Source organism: Notamacropus eugenii, chromosome 1 (genome assembly GCF_028372415.1).
Source record: "Notamacropus eugenii isolate mMacEug1 chromosome 1, mMacEug1.pri_v2, whole genome shotgun sequence".
NCBI classification, from domain to species: domain Eukaryota; kingdom Metazoa; phylum Chordata; class Mammalia; order Diprotodontia; family Macropodidae; genus Notamacropus; species Notamacropus eugenii.
The window spans coordinates 202,774,385-202,792,642 of NC_092872.1; the positions used below are offsets into that span (position 1 = coordinate 202,774,385).

Below are 18,258 nucleotides of genomic sequence, written 5' to 3' on the forward strand. Positions count from 1 at the left end.
AATAGGGGCATTGATTGCTATTTCAAATCCCAGGAATTCTGGGCTGGTCTGATTTGGAACCTGGAAGTTGGGATTTTTTTAGAGGTCCAAGATGCTTGCACTCATTCCATGATTCAAAAATAGGACGGCACAACTTTGGATTTTGAATAGTTCACCCACAAGCATGTGGAAAGTCATTTGCAACCTGAACAACTGAAGATTCCCATGACCCAGATGGTTGGCCTCTCTGAAACCAGGTGGAAAGTATCCAGAAAGGTGATGACAGCTTATTAAAAAATAAGCAAGACCGAGAAGATGCCTAGAGGACAGTAAGGTTTATAAATTTCTTTAATTTTTTTCTTCGAAAGAACATAGGCATATAGAACATAGAACACAGAACTATCCTCTAGGCAGTAAGGTTTATAAATTTCTTTAATTTTTTTCTTCGAAAGAACATAGGTTCTAGAAAATTTTTCTAACCAACCAATAGCATCAAATTGGACATTTTATTTAATGGAAAGTTTCTCAGGTTTAATGCTTGTTTTTCAGCTATGTTGGCAGCTAAGAGTACATCTTCTTGGAGAAAGCTAGATGCCTAGTGTTGAGCTTGGAATCAGGAAGGTCTGAGTTCAAATCCTAATTCAGACAATTACTATGTGATGTATAACCCTGTTTACCCTTCACCTTCCTCAGCCTTGGTTTTCCCCTCTGTAAAATGAGTATGTTAATAGCACTTTTTTGTTTCACTGGTTGTTGTAAGACTTGAGTGAAATATTACAAATAAAGTGCATTCTCTATATTTGTGTTACATAAATATTAGTTATTATTATTGCCAGTTACCAATGCCTTTAGACTTTTCTCTTTGGAAAAAAATAGCCTTTTATTTCAATAACTTTTAAGTTGTGGATTTCCTCAGTGAACTCCAACAGATTAATTAAGTTTAACATTAAAGCCCTGCAAATGATGTTTCTGGTTGTTTTTGTTTTTGTTTTTTTAAACAACCCGAGGCAGTAGGGTAGAGTGTAAAGAACATGGCTCTTGAAATGAGAAATCCTGAGTGTTGGCTGAGATACTACCTGGTTGTGTGACTATCCTTTAAGCAAGTCACTTGCTCTACCACAGAGCACAATAGCCCAAGATTTCACCTAGCTGTTGGTCTATTACAGAGGTGAGCGTTTTAACGCAGGTCATAGCAGGGTCTTTAGGGTTTCCAGTCTTAGTAGATATGGTATTTGGGTTCCTGATGGTATTTTCCTCTGCCTGTTCCAGTATAAAGTATGATGTTCCATTGTTTTGGTATTTCAAGGTTAAGGTTATAAAATGTCTGACTTTTTTTTTGATCTTTTCTGTGTCAGAATTCAAAAAAGGTTTTGTATTTTCCTCTTGGTATAAAATAGAGCCTTGTCACTTCACTGACCTGCTTTAGGGAATATTTCACAGGGTTGTTTATTTTTTGCCCCATTCTAGGGGCTAATAATAGCACTGTCAGCATTCATTGTTTCATTAATCAAGGGAATGAAATTTGGTTTTGTTTTCCTTGAGAATGATGCTGCTGAGAGTTTTTCCTGTTTGAAAGGTACCATGTTTGAATTTGGTGAAGGCTGGGACAAAAGTAGAGTAAGGACAGCTTTCTGAAGTTGGGCAGCAATTCAGTAAACATCTATTAAAGGCTGGCTATTTGCAAAGCACTCAAAAATCAGGAGAAGGCCCCCTAAAAAGAGAAGTTAACATAGAAAAAGGCAGGGCAAGAGAGATTGCTTGAATTGTCACTGGTGGCACCAAAAAAACCCAACCACAGTTTCAAGGGCCTAGCACATAAAATTTGGATAGGAATATGACTTTAAAAAACCCCCGAATATGGACCACCCAGAGCTTATAGAGTAAACTGTAGGCAAAGAGATCAAGAGTGTAGTGGAGAAAGGATGTCAGTAGTACCTGGAATGAAAACAAAATAACTGTTTTGTTATCCTTGAATTTCATTAAGATTGAGAGGTTCAGCTAGATATCCTTTCCTTGAGAGTCTGTGTAAGGCAGCTGGGTGACAAACGTGAGTGCCAAGCTTGAAGTCAGGAAGACTTATCTTCCTTGAGTTCAAATTCAGTCTCAAACACTTCCTAGCTGTGTGAGTCATTTAACCCTGTTTGCCTCAGTTTACTCATCTGTAAAGTGATCTTGAGAAGGAAATGGCAAACCACTCTAGCGTCTTGGTCAAGAAAACTCCAAATGAGGTCACCAAGTCAGACATGACTAAAACAATCAAAAAACAACAACATAGAGGCTGTCCAGATCATTTTTACACATTCATTTTACAACTATTTATTGAACATCTACTCTCTGCAAAGACCTGTGCTATACAGGTGATAGTGAAGGGAACAGGAGCATGCTCCTTAACTCTATAGCGCTTACAGATAAGACAGGGCAAACACAGCTAACAAAAGAAGCAGCATGGTACAATGGAAGGAATATTGAAATTGGAGTCACATCTGGGTTTGACACCCAGTTTTGCCACTTACTACTTGTATGACCTAGAGTAAATGACTTTTAACTTCTCTGGACTTTAATTTATTTGTCTGTTGGATGAGGAGTTTAGCCCAGATGACCATCAAGGTCCTGCTAAACTAAGTTCTATGATAAGTAACAACATGAGACACTTGAAGAGGTCAGGGGCTAAACTGAGATCCCTTTGTCATGGAAGAGGCCAGGCTTGAGTCAGGCCTTCAAGAATGGATTGTCTAAAAGGAGGTGGAAAAAGGTATTCTGTGTGAGAGGTCATAGTTAATGTGCCCTCAGTATATGGGAGCATGGAGAATTAATGCAGCATTATATTTACATACAACTTCATTACTTTCACATGATTTTATTCTTATTTGATTTTTACAACAAGCCAGTGTAGTAGATAGCACAAGTGCCATTGTCCTTATTTTATTTTGTCTTGAAGTTTTTGAATATTTAATAACAAGAGAGATTTAGCATCTCCAAATATAAGATTGGAGGATGTATTGTCTTCATTTTAAAGATGAGCAATATAAAATGCAGAGAGCTTGTCCAGTTACTCAATGGGAACTTGATGGGGTTTATAAGCTGAATCATGCGATTTATCACCAGTGCCCCTTCTTTCTTTCTGTTTCCTCATTGTCTCATATGGGTAACTCTTACAGCTCTGAAGAGTTGAAGCTTGGGCATGACCCCAGTCTTTGGATTCCAAGATCAATACTTTTTTCATTCATACCCCAGAATGTGCTAAGTACACAAAAGAGGAACAACGGGCTATGAAAATCTGTAGGCAGAATCATTACCATCAGATGGCAATGCAGGGGATTTTGTGTGTGGGAGGGGGTATTTAAACTGGACTTTGAAAGGTGGGGAAGATTTTTACCAGGAGGAGGGAAATGGAGGGGGAAGGCCTTCCAGCCTTAAGAGAAATGCTAGTTTATTATAATGATAGGGGTTATTATTATTTTATAGCATTTAATAAATGTATTTTCTTCCCCCCCAAAAAACTTCTTCTTATATCTATTTTGTATGTGTGTGTTCTCGACCTTCGTTGCCAAAGAAGACCATGCCATCGGAGAAATAATGATATAACTTGCACTTGACTTTATTTTGAGTCAGGGAGGGCTGTGCAGGTCCCCAGCCTCACTTCTCCTCCAGAGCCCTCCGAGTCCAGTGACCAGATACTCATCAGGATGACTGGAGATGACCCAGGATGAGGCAATTGGGGTTAAGTGACTTGTCCAAGGTCACACAGGTAGTGAAGGTCAAGTGTCTGAGGTGAGATTTGAACTCAGGTCCTCCTGACTCCTGCACTGATGCTCTATCCTCTGTACTACCTAGCTGCCCATTTTATATGTATTGTTTTTATAGTTATATAGATTCATGTTGTCTTTCCCCAACTGAATGTAAACTCCGTGAGAGCGGGGTTGGTTTACTTTTTGTTGTAAACGTAAATTTATCATATAAAAGAAAAGTAAACATTATATAATAGTGATTCAGTTTTGGGTACAATTCCTTCTGTTCTGTACTATAGATGACAATGCTCCTTTGTTGTTTGTTATTAAGTTAAATTAAAAACTTTAGAATAATAAAACAGAAAAAATAATGAATATAATAAAAACCTTGATTACCTGATTTTGAAGAGTGGGGGGCACCCATCTTGTCTTTCTCACTCTTACGTTGGTAATAGTTATGATACATCAGTTGGCAGCAGTCAGTGGACCAACAAAACATAATACTAACTCCATGGGCCACATTCTCTTTTTTTCATGTAACATTCTTACTAGTTTCCAAATGGATTTCTCTGTGGTGTGACCTACTTTCTTTGAGGCCTGTGGATCTGTGCTAATTAGCACTTAGGGGGTACTCCTTGAGCAGTATTTGGATGCTTTGGCTGCTATGGCAACTGAAGAGCTTTCTGAAACTCTAGTTTGTGATAGTAGAGCTTAACATGTGTTTTTATTGTTATGACAGAGATGATTTTCTATTATTTGCCTTCCCTGGCCACCTCAGTCCACTTGGGCCATTGCCTTTGCAGACCTAGATGGGATGTATAGTCTGAGTCATGCAGTTGATCACCTGTACCTTTTTTTGCTTCTCTTTTCTCCTTGTCTCATGTGAGTAAGCTTTGTTCACCCTCCCAAAAAAGATTGTCACCAACTTTAGAACAGAGATTGTTGCTTCTACTGGTATTTTTGTTTCTCCCACTGTGTCTCACAGGATTTGGAACTGGAAGAGACTTTAGAGATCAGCTGGTATAACCCCCTCACATTTTATAGAGTCTTCTTTACAATATATATGACTAGTGGTTACCCAGTTTTGGCTTAAAGACCATCACACTGATATAGTTTGGAGAGAAAAGTGAAATAGTTTGCCTAAGGAGGTCCCACAGGTAACATGTCATAGAATCATATAACTTAGCACTAGAGTAAAGCTTGGAGATTATCTGGCCCAACTCTCTCATTTTGTAGAAAAGGAAACTGAAGACCCTGCAGGTAGTTAAAGGTTAAGAATCAGGATTTGAAGCCAGATTCTCTGATCGAAATCTAGTGTTTTGAATGTATGGTCTGGAATAGAAAGAAAGGCCCTTTGATTTCTCAGGATTTTGTAATGTTGAAGATGTTAGTAGGCTCCCCAGTTTGGCTGCTCAGTAATATTTTTTTTCTTGCTTTTGTGTTTTTGGATGTTTTTCCAGTAGTTAGAACTGAAGGATAAATGAGATGCTACCATTATCTGGATTCTAGAGGAAAGGAGGATTTTATTATGGTCTATTTTCCCATCTTACACTTAGGAGGAAAAAAGGGAGATAGTTGCCTATATAGGTCCCTCCCCTTTTCAACTTCACTTTTTGTGTTGTCTTCCCCCAAACTTCTTGAGGGCATGGACTGTCTTCCTTTTGTAACCCCAGTGCTTACCACAATGCCTGGAACATTGTAGGTGCTTAATAAATGTTTACTGACAACGCACACATTATACACATATACATACACTTGCATACATGTGTGTATATATGTATATATAAACTATATATATACACATACTGTTTTTTATATGTGTGTTTTATACACACACACACACGTATATGGCGTGTTATATGCTTGGCACACAGTAGATGCTTAGTAAATGTTTACTGAATTCAGTTGCATATGTATGTGTGTATGTATGTGTATATATATACACACACACATACATACACCCCAATAGATATATACACACATATGTGTGTATATGTATATATATATATTTGTATATGTACATATACTTTCATTTACCTGTGAGGTAACATAAAACCACTGAACATAAAAACCACATTAGATGCCCTGGTAAATTTATAAACAGTGTAAAATGATGTATTATAACTATCTATGTTTGTATCACGTTGTTATGAGTCTATAAGCTATTTGAGGTTCGGGACCATGTCTTATATAAATTTTGCATCTCTCTGGTCCTTGTCATAGTGCTCTGCACAAATTGGTTGGATGAATGAATAACTCAGTGAATGAATGTAGCTTGTGTGTTTTAACTTTTTTCATGCATTCAGGGTGGGTCAAATAAAATGAAAATGTATTGACCATTACTTTGTGTGAAGGCACTGGGAAAGAGGTATTAGAAACTATGAGGACGGACATGGTTGTTTTCTTCAAGGAATTTACCATCTTGAAGGTCTTGACAACTTTTTTTTCTCAACTTGACATGGTAAAGCAATTTAGCTTAGACCAAAGACTAGCAGAACTGAAGGAACCTGGATTAATATGAAAATGAACCCCTGGAATTCTGAGGATGATAGTTACATGAGTGCTGAGTGGGAGCTCTGTAGGACGGTGTACTGTGCTGGTGTTGAGTGACAGCTTCCTCTAGAGTGGATTCTCCATTGAGATCCCCATCATCCAAGCCCTCTGACAGTTACTGTTGGCTCCCTGGGAGATTGACATATTCATTAGCTATTATTTTAACATTAATGGGAAGTAAATCCTCTCAATGCTTCTTGGAAATTCCATGTTGTTCTCTCTCAGGAAATAATTTGGATTTGCTGGTTTTCTGTTTGACACCACTGTTAAATATTATCATACAAAAGTCAGCTTTTTATTAAGCTTTAAAAACTCTCATCCCAAGTGATGCTTACCAAATGCTCTGATCCAGATTTCCATATCTGTATTATTAGTACCATCTTAAGGTGGTCAGATGCAAGTGGGGATATGGAATGTGGAGCGTAGAACTTAAACATTTTGAAGAACATATTTTTGATACTAGTTTGCTTCAATTCTTTTTTAGAGTTGCTTCTCAATGGCTTAAGAAATAAGGGAGCTAATAGATATCTTGGGGTATGGTTATACAGGCTATAAGGGTAGTCCCTGATTTCCAAAAAGGCTATATTCTATAACTTTGTTTAGAATGCATTTTCCCCATAAAAACCACAACTCGAATAATGATTAAGTTTCCAGGTTAGCTCACTGAACTTACAATTTAACTGAGTTAATACTGATCACATTAGACTAAATCTCTAAGAGCCCAGAAAGCCTTAAGTCGACTTGATCTTTATGCCTGGATAATAGGACCATCAAATTTAGAGATTATCTGGTCCAGCATTCTCATTGGCCATATGGAACTATATGATTCTCCTTTGATCATCTAGCTAGTAGTAAGTGGCAGATAAGGGACCAGAGCTCAATTTTCTGAGTCTATATTTGAAGCCAAGGTGTTGTTGGACTGTGCAATGCCTTTCTGAATACTAAGCCATGAATCCCCAGGACTAACATGCCTATCAGTCAGAGTACAGTGGAAAATGTGCTGGATTTGCCGTCAGATGACCTGGATTTGAAGCCTAGCTCGAGTCCATACTACCCATGTGACCTTGGGTAAGTCTCTTCATGTCCCTTTGTTTCCCCATCTCAAATGAAGGGATTGGAAGGTCTTCAAGATTCCATTCAGCCTTGTTTATGATCCTATGATTCTGAGTGCTTTCCAGGGTACATATATATGAGTCTAATGGTAGTTGGTAGACCGAAGAGGGAGAGGCAGCTATGAAAGGTGACGAGAAAGGCCATCTATAATCTATGGGAAAAGCAGGCTGAGGACATAGGAGGCCTAATGCCAAGAGATAGGGGCAGTAGTTGCTGTATATACTGGGATTGTTTTCAAGTTGAGTAGATTTCTGTTGTGAACTGCCAATATTTAAAATCAGAGACCGATCAGCTATTTGATTAAACAGCTTACAGAAGAAGCTTGATTAAGCGGCTCATTTGTTTCTCAAGATTCTTCTCCAGCCCTCAATTTCTGTATCTTATCACTGTACTTAGTGCAATTTAGGTTTGAATGACTGTGTGGCTCTTTAGTTTGTGTGAACACTTGGAATGTGCTTTTGCTTTGTAGAGAAATCAAGTTTTTGGCCAAATATGGTCAGAGTAGCACATGGAGAATCAGTGCTTTCCCTTCTCCCTTGCTGGCCTGGTGAAAGCCCCTAAGACTGCCGTAAATGGGCACACTTCTGGACTGGGGGTGAATTGCTGTTCATCTTCAGAGCCTGCAAGCCCATCACAGGTTCAACCATTCTCTGTCTGAGACGCAGAATCTTTCCTGAGTTCATGTATAACCTGAAGGAGAAAAAAAAAAGCAAGTTTCCTGATGAGAGAGAAAATGGTTAACTGAGATGTCAAACATATGGCTCCGGGATGCTCACACACTGGCTTGTTTACCTTGGCTACCCCTGCCATTCTCCCTACTTTCCTTCATGGGAGAGTCCATTGCTTTTTTTCCAAGAGGGATGAACTACACAATGGGCCGAGCTCGGATCCCATAATCTGTGCCGGGGACCTTCCCTATGTCAACATTGGAAGATGGTCCTTGTGCTCCTCCGGTAATAGGAACTGGGCACACAGGATCTATTACCCGACTCATTTGCATTTCAAATACCCTGAGCCAGCCACACAATGCAATGGTCCTGCCTGCGGGTCCCCCAGGGCGGCCCGGCACAGTAGCTGACAATGTGTGCTTCAAGGGAGGGTCTTCATCTCCTCTCCTCCACTCCCGCTCCCTGTCATAGGCAGTAGCAGAGCCTTGCTGGCGAAGGTGCGGGTTGTTCAGCTGGCTTGAACGTGGTGGATCAGGGACTGATGACATCATCGATTCTTACACAGTAGCTGGGGATCATTCTCCCCGCTCCCGACCACCTCCCCCTCTTTTCCAATCAGAACAGAATCTTCGCTTGGACCACACGCAGACACACCATCCTGGCTCCGGTTCAGGGAAGGGAGGCTGCCGCTCCAGTGTCTCCGCTGCTGCTGCCGCCGCTGCTACTGATGCAAGCAGCTGTTCCCATCTGCAGTGCAGTATCCATCCCAGGCCAGGCCAGGCAGAGCTCTCGGGGCTCCTCGCTGGGGGAATTTAGCAAGGAAGCTGGCTCTGCTTCCCACAGCTAGCCTCGACTCCAGGGCAAGCCGAGGATGGGAGGGTCTCAGTCTCTCCAGCAGGCCCCAACGAGCAGCCTGAACCGGGAACCCTCAGAAGCAATGTGAGTGCCCTGTCTCCTGGCCCCCTTTCCCCACTCTTTCTCTAGCTGTCGGTGGCTCTCTGGGGCTCGCCTTCTCTCTCTTCCTCTTTGTATACCTTCCTCTTCTCTTGCTGTGTCTCTCCCTCTCAGGCATTCTGTCAGTTCCATTACCACGGCCCTTGTCTTCATGCTGGGTCTTTGTTAATGTCGCCTTAATTCCGGAGGTGCAGATCTGGGCTTGCAGTGGGGGAAAATTAGCAAGCCTTTCCCCCCCTCCTCCCTTGGAGCCCTAATTGTGATACTAAAACTTGGATACCACTTTATCCAGAGGCTCTTATGGTCTGCTTCATTCAGCTGCCTCAAGTATGTGGCCTGGGGAGAAGAAATCACTTGAGAGTTTCTGTTTGGATTGCAGAGCATAAGGCATCATTTCTGCACTGTGTTTGGGCTTCTTCTCAAACAGACATGTTTTCAGCTCAGCTCCTCCGGCTCAGGAGTTACATCTGACTTGGGATTATTTCTTGCAAGGAAGCATCGTAACTGGGCATCAGTAGTGATCTTTCCTGCAGAGGATAATTGTAAATGATAAATCCACTCAGAGAGAAATGACTTATTGACGGTCATCCATGTGACTTTGTCAATTGCATGAAAGGACCCACAGCAGGAACCCAGTCTGGGTTAGCTGAAACACCCCTTTACACCTATACATAAAGGCAATCCTAAAAACACAGCCATTTGCTAAGTGGAAGCCAAACTGTATAGCCTTGTCATTTATGGTATCAGGCCTTAGCTGTGAACTGAGCCAGGAATCTGATATTTTCCTCTCAACCACAGAGCAGAGTGGCCTTGGTGCTCAATGGGTGTTTGTGAGAATTGCCAAACCCCTAATGTATATGGGCATGTTTGGAAGATTGGACTTATTAAATAGAGATATCTGAGGAGCTCGCATTTCAGGGAGTCAGACTGGCATTCGCAGTGAGCCTCCATGTCCTAATCTTACCCACTTCCCCTTTTAATGCAACCTAAGATAAATGTATTTCTGGGAAGAGTATTTTAAGGAATGGGGGGAAGTGGTAGATTGTTGAAAAAGCTGTTTATTTGCAGGTTAAAAATCTTAAAGAGACAAAAGCTGATGTATTGTAGCAGGGAGGGTTGCCCAAACGGGTCTTTTCCAATGGTTCCTGGGACTAAAGCATCTCAGAAATGATGCAATGCTCAGCTATGTCTATGGGATGAAACCACATTATTTCCTAGGTTTGTGGCTTCATTTTCAGTAGTAATCAAAGCTTGGTGGTTGATTTGCATAGTACTCTTTTATCTTCTTCTGTATGGATTTAGAATTCGTCATCTCAAAAAAAAAGGAACAACATATTTTCTTGAAATACCCTGGACTATAAACTAATGCAGTCTAATTGTTTTTTGTATGTATATTGTTACTCTCAGTATCATGGATTTGGATTGTTTAAAAAAATAGTGTTTCTTTTAATTCATCATTGTTTTTCCATATTGAGATTAACAAAGAATTCATGAATAAATGATAAAAGACACCAGTGGTAGTCCTATTCAGCACAGACCTTTGAAAGCACCTGAAGTCCAATGAAAGGCCATTTGACTGTGTCTGGGAAATTATGCAATGAAATGATTAAAAAATCAGCTGCTCAGTACCTACCCCGATACTCTTTATACACTTGAGTGAAAGAAATAACTGGTTTTTACCTCCACAATTGATCTTTTAGAATAACTGTCTCACCATTTGGGGATAATGGAATTCAAAGCACTCAACACTTTAGGGATTGTGGTAGAAAAGAAAACCTTTGAATTAAACAGCCTCAACCTAATTGGGCATGCATATTAGATATTTTTTGAATTAAATTGTTCCACATGTTCTCTTCTTAGAATTCTCATCAGAGACTTCTTCTACCTGAGCAATACCAATTTCTAAAACTTTCCTACACATAAATCTTTGATATATACTGGATTTTTTCTACACAGCTTTCTCTTCTCTCTACACTTTAACATTATCATCTAAAAGAAGGAGCAAGATTATGCAAACATCTGGAATTTTGTCTACTGTTATCCTTAGCAGCCTGTCTTTGACATTATCAACCTATTACTAGATAACCTGGATTTATTGTTACAGAGCAACCCTGATGACTTAATTAATATGAAATCTTTTAACACTTCTCATCTTAGGAGAAGTTGTCTTTGTGGTTATGAGCACAGGCTGTGATAGAAGAGGCAGATGATTATCAAGGAATTGGAAACTTCCATCTATCCAACTTGTATCTCATTTGTATCTGTCGTCTCCCTTATTATCATGTAAACTCCTTAAGGGTTATTGTTGTTGATGTTTGGTCATGTCTGACTCTTAGTGACCCCATTTGAAGTTTTCTTGGTGGAGATATTGGAGGGGTTTGCCATTTCCTGTTCCAGCTTATTTTACCAATGAGGCAACTGAGGCATATAGGGTTAAGTGACTTGCCTAGGGTCACAAAGCTCGTGTCTGAAGAAGGATTTGAACTCATGAAGATGAGTCTTTTTGACTCCAGGACCTGAACTCTATCCACTGTACCAACTAGCTGCATTTAGGGACTGTTTTAATGGCTGGCATTCAGTATAAGCTTAATAAATGCTTGTTGATTGAATTTTTTGTTTTTTGGAGAGGGTAGGAGTATGACTTCATTTCAAGTTTCATGACTGAGGTTTAAAGAAGGACTTTAAAGTTTTTTAAAGGATTGGGCTGCAAACCTAGGTAACTTCTCTCTCTCTCTCAACACAGGGATGGCTTATAGTGTCCAGTATCTAGTAGAGAGGAGGATGGAAATACAAAAGAGGAAGTGGAAAGAGGCAAATGAGTTGGGTCATGGGAGTGTGAGGAATGAGCTAGTACAAACAAATGGATATCCCTTTAATTTTTTATTTGCCTTGTTCAAATCCAAGCAAATTTCACAGTCATTCTATCAGTTGCTGTTTCAAAGGAACAAAAAGGTAGATGAATGAAAAAATAATAGAATCTTCATTAATAATATGTCAGAGCTGGACTAGCCCGTGTCCTGAAATCAGGAGCCCCAGCTTTAAGAATGACTTACGCATTCCTGGATAAACCACTCCCTGTCTATAAAACAATGGCATTGAATTAGATCATTTTGAAGGCGCTTTCCAGTTCTACATTCTGTTAGGGAACTGACAATTTTTGTAATCAGCATCTGTTCTGCATCTTTTAGTTTTGGAGGTTTACCTGGGTTACTGGGTTAAGTGAATTGTCTAGGATCAAATAGTCTATAGGTGTCAGAAAGCTGAACTTGAATCCAGGTCCTTTGGACTCTCAGGCTGGCTATATATACTGTGCTATACTGTCTTGATGCTGTACACAAATTTATCTTGGGATGTAATTTTTAGTGTACACAATTTGCTACTATGCCACAAAGTCTATTCAGGAAAAGCTAGCCTTCTATGGTATTGTTATGTCAATGAGAAGTTCAGGAAATGTCTTCTAGAAGGCTTTTGATTTGTATCATATGGCCTAAATAGCATTTACATTCCTTATTATCATTCTAGGATAGCTGCATAAATCACCTCTTGTATGTAGTGTAGAATTAAAAGAGATACTCATGGCAGATGACTGGGGGGAAAAAGCAAAATTAGATTGAAAATAGAGATGTGTCTAATTTTAGATTTATTTAGCAGATGCTTGCTAAGTACCTTTCATAGACAGTATGTGGTGCCTGATATAAAGGTGTGTAAGCTACTGTCTTTGACCTCAAGAAGCTTAACTGTCTAGAAGGGGTTACGTGTACACATGTAGAGTAATTTATGTCAGTAAACATGTCAGTAATTCAGACAAAGAGTTAATGTGATCACTTCTGGCTGGCGTGAGTAGGGAAGGTTTTATGAAACAGTTGGCATTGAGGCTGGAACTTGAGCATTAGGTAGGATTTAAATAAGTATAAATAGAGACATGGAAGGGAGAAAATACTAAGCTGAATGTCACAAAACCAAATTGTAGAAGCAGGAACATGCAAATTTAGTAGTTTGCATGACATATACACTTCTGGTAGTTATGCGAGACAAGGTTTGAAATGTATGTTAATGCTATATTGGAGCTGAAGGATTTGAATATTAGGGTAAGGAGTTTGGATTTCATGTGGTAGGCAATAGGGAGTCTTCATAGTGAGAATGGGAGATAGCCAGTGTGGTTTGTGTGTTCCATTTGTATCTGTGAGGTACAAAGATTTATAGAGGAAGGACTCTAGCATATTGAGAATTTGAGAGAATATTAACAAGATTCACACAGGATATGTATGGGCTATAATATAAGATGCTGGAGGGAGTATCCACATCAGTGAGATCATAAACATACCAAAGAAGAGAACCTTTAAAGAATTTTGAACAGAAGAGTGATCTGATCAAAGCAGTGCTTTAGGAAAATTAGTTTGGCAGTGTCAGATCACAGGTTATATTGGAATAGGAGAGAGAACCAGTAAGCAGGAAGACCAGTGAGGGAGCATTTCTATAGTCCAGGCAAGAAGCAAGGAGGACCTGAACTGGAGCAGCGATTTAGAATCAAAAAGGAAGGGACAGATGGAAGAGATGTTTGGAGGAGGATGAATTCAGTGGAAGGGATGATAGATGAGGAAAATCAAAGATGTGGTCAGATGCCTAAGAGAATGAGAAATTGTTGATGCTCTTAACAGAAACAGAGAAGTTGGTCTATGGTAGAGAGAATAGTTCTATGGTAGAAAGTGAGAAAATGATGGATTCTGTTTTAAACATATTGAGTTTAAATTGTTGCTAGGACATCCAGGTAAGAAAATCCAATAGGCAATTGGACATGCAGGACTAGACCTTGGGAGAGAGTTCAAGGGTAGTTTAGCTTAATTTGAATTATTCCTAATGTGGAATGAATGCAGATTTCTCTATGGGCTTTATAGTTGGTTAGTGTAGTAGCCTAGTACAATTCATCTTCTTCCAAGGTGTATGATTTGCCTAAATGCTTCAGGTCCACTCATCAGCAGATTCCTTGCCCCACCCTTTGTTGTCAGCTTTCTCCATTATCATCTCTCATTATTCTTTTTCTTATTTTCTTATAGACAAATGCATTTAATTAATGAGATTCTGGTTTTCCTCTTTCCCTCCTGAAGACCAAGACAGTGTTCCTATATTTTTTTCTTTGCTCTTTTCCTCCCACTGCTATACCCTCACCGTGAGCCATAGCCTTTCTCGTTATCAAAGGAACCGAATGAGAAGACTGTCAGAGCTCATCGGTATAACTGCTACATGTGGGCCTCCTGCCAGGGGTTAAATCTCTGAGATAACTTCAGGTTCCCCATGTCTCACTTCTCTTGTGCAAGGGTCAGAACCTCTAGCTTCACTGGTTCCCTGCCATCACAGGCACTATTTTTCAGCCAGGGTCTTCCCTAAACATCCTCAGCCCTTGCAGAAAAAGACAGGTTTACAACTTCTCCCCTACCTTGCCATCTCTGAAATAAGTACACAATCCTTCAGATGTTCAAAGCCAAGGGGCTCTTAATCTTTCTTTTTTCTCTTCCTTCCTTTTTTCTTTCCTCCCTCAACCTCTCCCTTCTACTCTCTCTTTTTCCTTCTTTCCTCTCTTTTGTTATGGGCCCCTTTGACAATTTGTCAAAACCTTTGGATCCCTTTTCAGAACAATGTTTTTTAAATGCATGAAATACACAAGATCACAAAAGAAACCAATTCTATTGAAATAGTAAAAAAAAAAAAAAGTTGTTGAATCCCAGGTCAAGAGTTTTACTGTGTTTTATTGCAGGTTGTTATTGTCTGTGACCCCCTTTGGGGTCTTCTTGGCAAAAATACTAGAGTGCTCTGCCATTTCCTTCTCCAGCTCATTTTACAGATGAGGAAAGTGAGGCAAATTGGGTCAAGTGACTTTCCCAGAGTCGCACAGCTAGTAAATATCTGAGGCTGGATTTTAACTCACATCCTCTTGACTCCAGGGCCAGTGCTTTATCCATTGTGTCACCTAGTTGCCCTTTTTACTTCAGGTAACCATAGGGAAACAAATGGGGGAAATTACAGAAATCTTCAATGCCTCTAGTCGGAGACTTTGATCTTCAGTGAAATGTGGTTGGATCTAAGCTAGGTCTATCTATCTAGCTTCTTCTCTGGTTCACTGAATCATCTTTATTTTGGTTCTTGTCTTTGGAGTTAGGCTTATCTCAGCCGGATGTGGTCTTTATTCTAGCCAAGCTTTCAGGCTCCTACCCTGAAGATTTGAGTTGGCATGGACTGTAGGTCAGGTGGCATTTTGACCCCACTCTGCACCTGAGACCCAGAACCAGCAACCTAATCTTATCTAGACTTATCCCTGGGTATGGACTTCCAATTGGAGCACTTCACTGGCCTCCCCATATTTCCCTATCTCGTTGCAGACTTCCTTGCACTGACATATTCATCTCCCTCCTTCCTGACCATTTCTATTTCTCAGAACTTTGAAAGCCCTCACTTTGTCCCTGACACATTTTTTTTGTGTTCTGTCTGAGGTATAATCAGGAACTTGTTGTTAAGGAGAATCCTGTACTTTGGTCAAGGCCTGCTTCTTGTTCTAGAGTAGAATTTTGGTGCCTGATCCCTCTAGCGGATATATGACCATGGGGATAGGTTCTGTTATTCATAGGATTTGGAAGTGGAAGAGATGATCTTAGAAATGGCAACTCCACTCATTTTCGAGATGGGGAAATTGAAAACCTCCAGAAAGAGGGTATGACTCATAGAAAGACACACAGGTGTACCTCGGCAGAACTGGGATTTGAGCCTTGGTCTTCTCCATTCCAGGGCTCTTTCTACTACATCATGCTTCTGGAGCGGCGCTGCATTGCATCAGTTCCATCCTAAAAGCATCAGTCTTGTTTCTTCTTGTTTTGGAGTTTGTACCTTTTCACCACTTTCTTGTTAAGTTCCTGTTTAAAGTCTTAAGAATGTCTGTGGTACAATTTTTAGTTCATTTATAAGGACTAAAATGCCTGATTTACCCTGAACCGAATGATTGATAAAGTTCACATTACACACACACACACACACACACACACACACACACACACACACACACACACACACACACACCCCTCCCCCCTAGGAAATGGCTTTTCTAGAATCTTGTTTCTTCTAGAATATTGACTACAATAAAGAAATATATTCATCAATAGTGAGAGGATTGGTCTCTGTGCTCTTCATGAGCCAAGGGGCTTACCTTGTTGTAACTCCTTGCTGAGCTATTGAGATTAGATAGCCTGCATATATCGGGGTCAAACAGTCAGGAACTGGACCTCAAGGGAGTATACTAGTACCAGATAGGCTTGAGAGCTCAGCCCCTCTGCTTTTTCTCCTCTCTTTCTCTACCCCACTGCTCCCCCTCCCCCTTTCATTTATTTCTACTGTTAGCAGCCTGTTTCTGCAGCTATATTGTTCGTTGCCTAGGAACCCACTTTAGGGTGAAATATGATTGGCTGATCTCGTCAAATTGATTGCCAGAGCTGGGGCAGCATCTTGGGTGTGCGAAGGATTTTTGAACAATTCCATTTTCATCCTTTAAGATTAACAGTGAGGAGTTAGTTACTCTAAATGATTGCTTTTAAGAAGTCGGCTGTGAAATTGATTGTTCATGGTATGATATTTTATTCTGGGTGAAATGAGTTTGGCCACAAGGAATATTTTTAAAAGACTGAGTCAGCCAGAAATGCCTATACACATCTATCCTGTGATGAAAGTTGGTGGCCTAGGCTGACGTTTGTTCCCATTTTTATTTATAAATTAATTTTAGCAGTTGTTTAATGAGTATGGATTGTGTGCTGTCTTCACTGCCACCAAATAGAAGAAACAGTGAGGTATCTAAGGTGTTGAATCCAAGACAGAAGGGAAGGGTATCTTCCTAATGTTTTCTGCCTGTCTCTGTTAACACAGAGTGATCATCAGATCTGATTCTCTTAAACTCAACCTTAGGGTTGAAAGCTGGATGGGCTCATGGAGATCATCTCCTTTAATCTCATTCACAAGTGATATAAAGTGACTTGCTCAAGATCACACAGAGATAAAATCTGAGTGGGGGTTCCCTGATTCCAAATGCAGCCCTCTTTTTGAAATGGATGTTCCATAGGTATCTCCAACTCAACATGCCTACAGCAGCATTGCAATCTTTCCCCTCAAACTCACCCCTCTTCCAAACTGCCCTCTTTCTGTTGAAGATAACATTCTTCCAGTCTGTTGGTCACACAGTTTCAGTGTCATCCTTGATTCCTCACTCTCAGCTCAATCCTGTACCTAGTCAATCGTCAGATTTTTTGTTTTGACCTGTACAACCTCTCTCTTACTCGAACACAGGCTTGCATCATCGCTTGTCTGGATTACTCCATTGACTTCCTAATTGGTCTGTCTCAAGCCTCTCTCTCCTCAGTCCATCTACTACATAGATGTCTTAGGGAATTTTCCTAAAGTAGCCATCTCATCTTACTATGTAGAAAACTCTAGTGCAGGGGTGGGGAATCTGGGGCCTCAAGGCCACATGTGGCTCTCTAGGTCCTCAAGTGGGACCCCTTGACTGAATCCAAACTTCACAGAAGTTACCTTTACAACCCATCTCCATCCTATTCTTTCAGCCTTATTACACATTGCTTCTCTTTACGCATACAATGACCCAGCCAAACTAGTCTCTTTCTCTTCCTGATGCATGATACAACTCCTGTCTCTGTGCCTTTGCAATGGTTGTCCGTGATGACTAGAATTCACTCCCTCATCACCTTTGCCTCTTGGAATCCCCTGGTTCTTTCAAGGCTTGATATAAACTCTAAGCTTCCTGATCTCCCAGTTCTAGTGCCTCCCCTCACCCCAATATCCTGTATCTGCTTTGTATAGGAGAGGCATGTTCTAATGGAGAGAAAGGCAGCCTTGAATCTGTGGGATCTGGGTTCAAGGTGTGCCTTTGACATATATTGACTGTGTGACCTTGGGCCAGTGACTTAATGTCTTCGTGCTCTAGGTCAGTGGTGTCTGACTCAGATAGAAACGGGCCACTAAACTGTTCATAAAGATCCCTTTGGACCTGTTGTTCTTCAGTTGTTTTTCAGTCATGTCTGACTCTATATGATCCCATTTGGGGTTTTCTGGGTAAAAGATACAGGAGTTGTTTGCCATTGCTTCTCTACCTTATTTTACAGATGAGGAAACTGAGGCAAGCAGGGTTAAGTGACTTTCCCAGGGTCACACAGCTAATAAGTGTCTGAGGCTAGTTTTTAACTCAGCAAGATGAGTCCTCCTGACTCCAGGCC

The 18,258-nt window shown here is 40.4% G+C and overlaps 1 protein-coding gene across 10 annotated transcripts in view; it reads left to right on the forward strand.

Moving 5' to 3' along the window:
• TACC2 (transforming acidic coiled-coil containing protein 2) overlaps nucleotides 1-18,258 on the forward strand; it is a 298,693-nt gene that overhangs the window by 174,479 nt on the left and 105,956 nt on the right. The window lies entirely within an intron of this gene.